At 32.8% G+C, this 10,044-nt stretch overlaps 1 protein-coding gene and 1 non-coding gene across 2 annotated transcripts in view; one reads left to right on the top strand and one right to left on the bottom strand.

The window, feature by feature from the left end:
* LOC116190969 (ribulose bisphosphate carboxylase large chain) overlaps window positions 1-4,450 on the top strand; it is an 8,024-nt gene extending 3,574 nt beyond the window's left edge. The window contains exon 1 of the mRNA XM_031520201.1: window positions 1-4,450. This exon is cut by the window's left edge and continues 3,574 nt beyond it. The gene's annotated coding sequence lies outside the window, so the exon portion shown is untranslated.
* A 3,901-nt stretch (window positions 4,451-8,351) lies between these two features.
* On the bottom strand, window positions 8,352-8,425 carry TRNAW-CCA. Its single transcript has one exon. It is a non-coding gene; the product is annotated as a tRNA-Trp (tRNA).
* Window positions 8,426-10,044: the final 1,619 nt, after the last annotated feature.

Genomic DNA, 10,044 nt, shown 5'->3' with positions numbered 1-10,044 from the left:
TCCTACTACTGGTGGGGTGACGGCTAGTTTTGGGATGTTGGGGGATATCATTATTGCCGAACCTAATGCCTACATTGCATTCGCTGGTAAAAGAGTAATTGAACAAACATTGAATAAGACAGTACCTGAAGGTTCACAAGCGGCTGAATATTTATTCCATAAGGGCTTATTCGATCCAATCGTACCACGTAATCCTTTAAAGGGTGTTTTGAGTGAGTTATTGAAGCTTCACGCTTTTTTTCCTTTGAATTCAAATTCCATTAAGTAGTAAGTAGCGCCTTAAGTTCAATTATTTTGTTTGGAGTGAACAAATAGTTAGTTTATCGGAATCAAAGTCAAAATCCGAAGAATGTATTTTTTCTTTGGTGACATAAGATTTAATTGTAAATTGTATAAAATAAAGAATCATGTGGACAATTCTTTTTTTTATACCGATATTACTGATTAGTAATCAGGAAACCTCTATCAACAAGATAAAAAAAAAAGAAAATTCTGCCTTATGCGAAATTCAAATTAGGCAAATAAACCGAATTTTCTTTTTCCTTTTTGCTGTGTATGTATATATAATTCAAATATAGAAAATATAGCTATAGAGTATCCTTTCTCTCGAGAAATCTCTAGTTTGGTTAAGAATTCCTCTTGTTGGATCGAATTCTAATGAATCTTTCGAGAATTTCTAATGAAATAAAAATGAAATAAAAATTGGAATTCAAATGATAAGACAAGAATGGATTTTATCATACATATATTTTTCTATTTCATGTAGAAAGATGAATAAGTCTTATTTATTTAATTATACATTCTTTAATTAGACATTCCTTGCATTTCTTTATTATATATATACTCACTTAGATATACTTAGTATAATTATATACGAATTATAATTATTATAAGATATCTTTATAACAGGTACAAATATTACACCGAGGTACCCATTCTATGACAAACTTACCCTCTATTTTTGTGCCTTTAGTAGGCCTAGTATTTCCGGCAATTGCAATGGCTTCTTTATTTCTTCATGTTCAAAAAAACAAGATTGTTTAGATCCGATGGGTCCCAATCTCATCTATTTTTTTTAAGACTTAAATATAGATAACACAGATATCTATTTAATAAAATATGGTGTAACATACGGCTTCTTCCAAACATAAATGAGGGCGCTATTATGTATGCGTAATAATATGATATGGGTAAATGAGTTATGGCTATATTCAAATAGATCGGAATCGAGGCGGATATCTGAAATGTCAAGTCAATGTATCTATATGGATGTAGATATCTATGGGAGATCATATAAAGTGAATGTTATTATTTTAGTCCTAACCGATTTGATCAATTACTCCTAAAGAGTTACATCAGAATGGCGCTAGTTGATGAGAGTTACTTCGGAAATAAATAAAAAAAGGAAAGTAAAATCCATTTGGACTATTTTCTCAATTCCAATAAAATGCAACTGGATCTAGTATGAGTTGGCGATCAGAACATATATGGATAGAACTTATAGTGGGGTCTCGAAAAATAAGTAATTTCTGCTGGGCCTTTATCCTTTTTTTAGGTTCATTAGGATTCGTATTGGTTGGAACTTCCAGTTATCTGGGTCAGAATTTGATATCTTTAGTTGCGTCTCAGGAAATCCATTTTTTCCCACAGGGAATCGTGATGTCTTTCTACGGGATCGCGGGTCTCTTTATTAGTTCCTATTTGTGGTGCACAATTTCGTGGAATGTGGGTAGTGGCTATGATCGATTCGATAGAAAAGAAGGAATAGTGTGTATTTTTCGTTGGGGATTTCCTGGAAAAAATCGTCGTATCTTCCTACGATTCCGTATGAAAGATATTCAGTCCATCAGAATAGAAGTTAAAGAGGGGATTTATGCTCGTCGTATCCTTTATATGGAAATCAAAGGACAGGGGGCCATTCCCTTGACGCGTAGTGATGAGAATTTGACTCCGCGAGAAATTGAGCAAAAAGCTGCCGAATTGGCCTATTTCTTGCGCGTACCAATTGAAGTATTTTGAAATGAACTTGAATTGAAGAATAAATTCTTTCTCAGTGGGAGGGAAAAAATTCAAGAATTCTCTTTTCTTTCTATAGCATAGCTTAAGGTTTTTTTCAAAACGTTCATTCAAGCTAAAGTAGACATATACGGAACGGCCATAAAACGAAACTTTTTTGTCCGCAAAAAATTGTTTTTTTATGTGTATGGAAATCCACTCAACTCAATTCAGTGAAAAACAAGTAACAAATCGAAATAATGGATTCATCTCGTATATCAAAACATTTCGGAATAAAGAATTTCTGTTTTTATTTTCAATATGAATTGATACATTAGATACAGATAGATCATATCTTGTAAATGATCTCTCCTTTCGTTTGTGTTTCTTAATGACCCCATATTGTAGGATTGGATCTCTTATAACGAGAACTTTTCTGTCTTTGTCTTGTTTTTCCACTCATTTTTGATCATGACATCACAATATTCTTCATAAATAGAAATCTCTCTCCATTTTTACTGGAGGGGTAGCTGGCGAATTTTTTTCGAAATATTTTCTATTTTGATAGAAGGGCTTTGGTTCGAAATCCGAATAATATTCATTGAAGTGGTTCTTTCAGAGATTCATCGAAATCGAAAGGACTTCGAATTTTATCAATGGAGGTATCTGAAAACAAGATTTTTTTACTTATTTCTTCATTCGAATTCGAAGGGGGCTCTTATTCTATTTCTGTATTCTTTCTAGATTCAAGGACTAACTGCTGAATCACAAATAAAAATAAAAAACAAATAAAAAATAGGGAATAGATTCATAGGTTAGCTGCTTTGTAATAGAACTTATGGTTGATAGAAAAATCAAATATTAGATCACATAAATTCGACGAATCAGGTGGGTTCATTAACAATTCCAATTTACAGATGAAAAAATGGCAAAAAAAAAGAAATTATTTCTTCCTCTTCTATATCTTACATCTATAGTATTTTTGCCCTGGTGGATCTCTCTCTCATTTAATAAAAGTCTTGAATCTTGGATTACTAATTGGTGGAATACTAGGCAATCTGAAACTTTTTTGACTGATATTCAAGAAAAGAGTATTCTCGAAAAATTCATAGAATTAGAAGAACTCTTACTCTTGGACGAAATGATAAAAGAAGACCCGGAAACAGATCTACAAACGCTTCGTATCGGAATCCACAAAGAAACGATTCAATTGATCAATATGCACAACGAGGATCATATCCATACGATTTTGCACTTATCGACAAATATAATCTGTTTCATTATTTTCAGTGGTTATTCTATTCTGGGTAATGAAGAACTTGTTATTCTTAACTCTTGGGTTCAAGAATTCCTATATAACTTAAGTGACACAATAAAAGCTTTTTCTATTCTTTTATTAACTGATTTATGTATCGGATTCCATTCACCCCATGGTTGGGAACTTATGATTGGCTATGTCTACAAAGATTTTGGATTTGCTCATAACGACCAAATTATATCTGGTCTTGTTTCCACTTTTCCAGTCATTCTAGATACAATTTTTAAATATTGGATCTTTCGTTATTTAAATCGTGTATCTCCATCACTTGTAGTGATTTATCATTCAATGAATGACTGATCCAACTATAATATGTTATATAAGCAAAACATTTAAAGACGTACTTACTCTTTCTACCGAGACGAGGATTTCTCCTATTCCTATATTCCAGTAAAATTATTTCAGTAAATAGCAGAATTGTGGCTAGGGACTATACAAGCGACCTACCTAATTTTATTGTAGAAATTTTCGGGATCAATGATTGGACCATGCAAATTAAAAATACCTTTTCTTGGATAAAGAAAGAGATTACTCGCTCTATTTCCGTATCGCTGATGATATATATCATAACTCGGACATCCATTTCAAATGCATATCCTATTTTTGCACAGCAGGGTTATGAAAATCCACGAGAAGCGACCGGACGGATTGTATGTGCCAATTGCCATTTAGCTAATAAGCCCGTGGAAATTGAGGTCCCACAAGCGGTACTTCCTGATACTGTATTTGAAGCAGTTGTTCGAATTCCTTATGATATGCAAGTGAAACAAGTTCTTGCTAATGGTAAAAAGGGGGGTTTGAATGTGGGGGCTGTTCTTATTTTACCTGAGGGGTTTGAATTAGCCCCCCCCGATCGTATTTCGCCCGAGATGAAAGAAAAGATAGGCAATCTGTCTTTTCAGAACTATCGCCCCACTAAAAAAAATATTCTTGTTATAGGTCCTGTTCCTGGTCAGAAATATAGTGAAATAACCTTTCCTATTCTTTCTCCGGACCCCGCTACTAATAAAGATGTTCACTTTTTAAAATATCCCATATATGTAGGCGGGAATAGAGGAAGGGGCCAGATTTATCCTGACGGGAGCAAGAGTAACAATACAGTTTATAATGCTACAGCGGCCGGTATAGTAAGTAAAATCATACGAAAAGAAAAAGGGGGATATGAAATAACCATAACAGATGCGTCGGATGGACGTCAAGTGGTTGATATTATCCCCCCAGGACCCGAACTTCTTGTTTCAGAGGGCGAATCTATCAAACTTGATCAGCCATTAACGAGTAATCCTAATGTGGGTGGATTTGGCCAAGGGGATGCAGAAATAGTACTTCAAGATCCATTACGTGTCCAAGGCCTTTTGTTCTTCTTGGCATCTGTTATTTTGGCACAAATATTTTTGGTTCTTAAGAAGAAACAGTTTGAGAAGGTTCAATTGTCCGAAATGAATTTCTAGATTCGCAAATTTATCAGCATCGAGTTCCTAAAAAGAATCAAATTCTTGTTGGCAATTATTTGTACCGCATTCCTAGTCATAGTATGTATATTGTGAAGAAGACTATTTGACTTTATTCCTTCTTTGTTTTTTCAAGCCAAATTAAATTGGAGCAGCGTCACTATGTCATTATTGCATTATTGTTTCAATGTCCTAGAATAGAAAATAGAATGGATCAATATTTTTTTAGTCTATTAGACTAAAAAAATAGAAAATTCCACTGGATACTAACCATAAGATTAAGATAAGTAAGTGGAGAATAGAAAGCAAAGGATTCTTTGTCTTCTTAGTCTTCGACACAAGAAGGGAATTTTGCACATTCCTTTCTTGTGTCGACATAATAATGGTTTTTGATCTCGTTCCTCAAAGATTACTATTCTTAAAGATTACTGTTCTCTTCTTTGTTTCGATTTTTTACGTATACATACCAAAAATAGTGAACAAACAAAAAAATAGAGGGAAATCTTTTGAGAAAATAGAACTTATTCAATGAACTTATAAAAAAAATTTCAACCTTGATGAACTACTAAATAGAGTAGGAGTCTATCAGAAAGGATTTTGATAATTTCTGATCTACAGAAATAGATATTGGAATTGTGTCATTCAGGAAAACGAAATCGAGCAATTCCTCCTCTCCTTGCTTCTAACTTTGAAAGTATCAATAGATACTATTCATCAAGTAAGAGATGTTCTAAATTAATTAATGAAGTTTTCAAAAACATTATAAAAACGAAAATGAAATGATGTTTTTTTAAACATCGAGGAAAGTGATCTATTTTATCATTTATATGAATAAAATATTATGAAAGCTTACGCAAGGGGATTCTACCCCTTGCGTAAGCTTTCAGGTCTCCAACTTAGTTCATGGGATTATTAGATTATTACAGGGATGAACCTAACCCGGAGTATGAACCATAAAAGAAAATACCTATTAAACCGATCACAAGAATACCAGTTACAGTACCTATTATCCAAAGAGGAATCCTTCCAGTAGTATCGGCCATTTATCCCGCTTCCCTCCACCATTTCATCAAGTTGTCATGCTAGCGACATAAACAGTCATAGATAATTATGAGATGTGATCCTTCCGAATGGGATAAGATAATTCTTACTATTATTTAGTATTTTACTATTCTCTTTTCTTCTCTTACTTAATTGAAGAAATAATTGGAAAATAAAACAGCAAGTACAAAAATGAGTAATAACCCCCAGTAGAGACTGGTACGATTCAATTCAACATTTTGTTCGTTCGGGTTTGATTGTGTCGTAGCTCTATAATTTATATTAGGTTTATCGTTGGATGAACTGCATTGCTGATATTGACCCCAAAAAAGAAACGGTAGGTACAGCTAGTCCATGAACAGCCAACCATCGCACTGTAAAAATGGGATAGGTTCGATCTATAGTCATTCGGTCCTCCTAAAAAGATCTACTAAATTCATCGAGTTGTTCCAAAGAGTCAAAACGGCCAGTTATTAATGGAATTCCTTGTCGGCTCTCTGTAAAATATTCGTTTGGACGAGGGCTTCCAAACACATCGTACGCTAAACCCGTGCTGACGAATAACCAACCCGCAATGAATAGGGAGGGTATAGTAATGCTATGAATAACCCAGTATCGAATACTGGTAATAATATCAGCAAAAGAACGTTCTCCTGTGCTTCCAGACATGCTGAGCTCCACATATTCTTGTACAATTAAAGGGGTGATCGATTCCGTAAAAGATGATATCAGTAAATGGAAATTCACTGAAGTTCCATCCTTGTGAGATCGTCAATATGGCACCAAGGGTGTTTTTCGAGTATACCGAATCAGTATAGCTATCCTTCTTCTGACACAGCAACGCGGTTTTAATCAGTATTGAAATGAAGTACTAAAGAATTTCTTTATTCTTTTCTTATTGCTTGTTGATGTAGAATCATGTATGTACCATTCAATATCTAATTTATCAAATTTCTGTAGTATAAGATTTCTTTCTCTCCATTATTGGCCTCGGACTAGAAAACTTAAGATAGGATAAAATGTGAATTGACTCCAACGAGTTGCTTTCTAATAATTCATAAAGGAGATTTTTCAATTTCGATAATTTAATTAGATGCGAAATTGAAAAATCTCCTTTTTTTGTAGCTGGAAACTGTAGAAGTTTTTGTTGGAATCTTTTTTTTTCATTTTATTTAAGAGGAATTGGTTATTCGTAGAGTAAGAAGTAAGAATAGTAGATAGTATTAATATAATAAAAAAAAGAGAACAACGACAAAAATAGAATTGGAATAATTAATAGTTGTGATGCACACATTGTTTTGTTGTATTAAATCGAAAGGTTGTTTCTTGAACTAACTACGAAGGTGGGGATTTATGATATAAAAAGACAATTTCTAATAAATATAGAAAAAATGTAGAACTTAGAAAAGAAAGGAAAAAATTATAGTAATTACTAGTCTCAGACTATAGTTGGACGAAAATAAAGATTTGATTTTCGTAATTGATCTGATCCTGCGATACCTTTTCCTTTATTTATATTTACTTTATTTGATTTGTTTTCATTTTTACGCATAAAATAAAATTCAGTAGTAGGTTCATTCACATAATATCTCAAATGAGAGGTATTATAAGGTCACTTTTTATTCTAAAAGAAAAAAAATGGATTCCGATTCGATACGATGATTTTCTAATTTTGTTCCATATGAATTCAAAGAAAGTTTCATTTTTTGAATGACGTTACATGACGCCTTTCTTACTTATTATTATTTTCTATTTTAATATTAGTTTACTCAAGAGTTGTCTAATGAATCCCGCGATTCCGAATCACGGGATGGGTAGATGTTAGAAATGATTAATTGATTTCTTTTTCTACCCCCTCCCTCTCTCTTTTTGTTAATACCGTTTATAATTATTGATGAGTTAACAGCTGTCACGTGAACTTATTCTTTCATTTGAATTGGTATTTTTTCTTAGTATCTTTCAAAACTTGAAACTTAGGAAAGTGCTTTATAAGCATATGTATAAAAAGAACTCATTTAGCTCCTTCATCTTCATGCTTACTATAACTAGTTTTTTCGGTTTTCTACTAGCGGCTTTAACTATAACCTCAGCTTTATTTATTGGTCTGACCAAGATACGACTTATTTGAAATTAATTGAATGAATACAACTCACAAAAAGATTTCTTTTTGTGGTATTCATATATTTTATAGTTCCTTACCGCATCAATTTCGAATTAGTGGTCATTGAGGTTGATGGATAATCCGGATTACTATTTAGGGATAGATATTACCTCTCCTTTTTCCCTTTCAAACAAAACAAATTGAAATGATTGAAGTTTTTCTATTTGGAATTGTCTTAGGTCTAATTCCTATTACTTTAGCTGGATTATTTGTAACTGCATATTTACAATACAGACGTGGTGATCAGTTGGACTTTTGATTAATTAACATCTTTTTTTTGATTGACCTCCTCTTGTTTTTAATTCACGGGAGGTCAAATTCAGATTACTGTTACTGTTCAATTTTTTGAGTGTCATTTTCGGCTTAACCTAACCAAGACCCGAATCACGCTCTGTAGGATTTGAACCTACGACATCGGGTTTTGGAGACCCACGTTCTACCGAACTGAACTAAGAGCGCTTTCTTATCACAATAGATAAGACTATAAAGAAGAGTATTTTGTTTTGTAACCCCAATACATCTTGTATGCATATAGTATCATATACTACATGATATAGTATAAAATGATATACTATAAAAAAAGATTATGTATATGTATGCACGATTTTAATTGATTTCATTACTGCTCAGAGGAGAAGTAATAGGTAGGGATGACAGGATTTGAACCCGTGACATTTTGTACCCAAAACAAACGCGCTACCAAGCTGCGCTACATCCCTTTCAATTGGTCTACAGTGTCATTGTAGAGAATCCTTGTCTTGTTTTTCAAAATCCTCATTTTTTTTCCATTGATATACATACAAGTTATCTTGCCATTTCTTTTTTTTTGGTCTCATATAAGATATAATAATAGTAGAAGGCTTATATATCTAATATATATTCTAATAGATATTATCTAATCTATATTATTAGATATATATTATGAAATATATGAAACCCATCGTAAAAAAAAAACTCAAAAATGAATATTTTTTTGGAATGCTCAGGCAGAAAGGGATGTATTTTTCAGTTTTCAGAAAGGGAAAATCTTATCTACCGAATCGGTGTACATTTCAATTTGAATTAGGAATTCCGTGTACAAATACAAGCGGTCCTTAACTACTTACATATACAGCCGATCATATATGTATTAACATTATACATTACAAAAAAGAATAAAGAAGGAGGATTTTCAATGCGAGATCTAAAAACATATCTTTCCGTGGCACCGGTACTAAGTACTCTATGGTTCGGGGCTTTAGCAGGTCTATTGATAGAGATCAATCGATTATTCCCGGATGCGTTGACATTCCCTTTTTTTTCATTCTAGTTATTGACATGGGAAGGGGTGAAGAAGATTAGAGAGAGAATCAAAAGATCTGTGACTAATCCCTCCCCCTCTTTTCTTTTAGATAAAATAGAATTAGATACAATTAAGTAAAATAAAGAAGGTAAGTAGAATAAAGAAAAGAGAAATAAAAAAGTGGATTCAACCTCGTCGAAATTCGGGTTCTCCAATTCAATTGATAAATAATCTAGTGAAACCGGAAAACGAAATGTGTCTAAGACAAGAATATCATACAAGATAGTAAAATGAAATACTATACTTCGACTTAGAATAGAATTCTATTCTAAATCTAAATAGAGTTCGAAATCATTATTTTACTTAATATTTATTTACTATTACTTATTGGGTTGTGATTGCAACAAAATAATCTTTCATAATTTCGAGTTAGCAACTTCTATTTTTTTTTCCTTCCTTTTTCCCTTTAAATCGGAAAAGCGAAGAGTTGGTTCAATCAAAAACTCATCAAAAACTCAAAGAAAGAAAGGGGGTTCATGGCCAAGGGTAAAGAAGTCCGCGTAACGGTTATTTTAGAATGTACCGATTGTGTTCGAAAGGGAAAGGGTGTTAATAAAGAATCAACGGGCATTTCCAGATATATTACTCAAAAGAATCGACATAATACTCCTAGTCGATTAGAATTGAAAAAATTCTGTCCCTATTGTTACAAACATACGATTCACGGGGAGATAAAGAAATAGATCGAATCAAATCAAGGTGTCTATATGTCACTTTTACAAGGAACATGAAAGGG

This window comes from Punica granatum, unplaced genomic scaffold (assembly GCF_007655135.1).
Source record: "Punica granatum isolate Tunisia-2019 unplaced genomic scaffold, ASM765513v2 Contig00537, whole genome shotgun sequence".
NCBI lineage: Eukaryota > Viridiplantae > Streptophyta > Magnoliopsida > Myrtales > Lythraceae > Punica > Punica granatum.
Note: the sequence above shows the minus strand (reverse complement) of the source record. Positions and strands in the feature narration are given on the sequence as shown.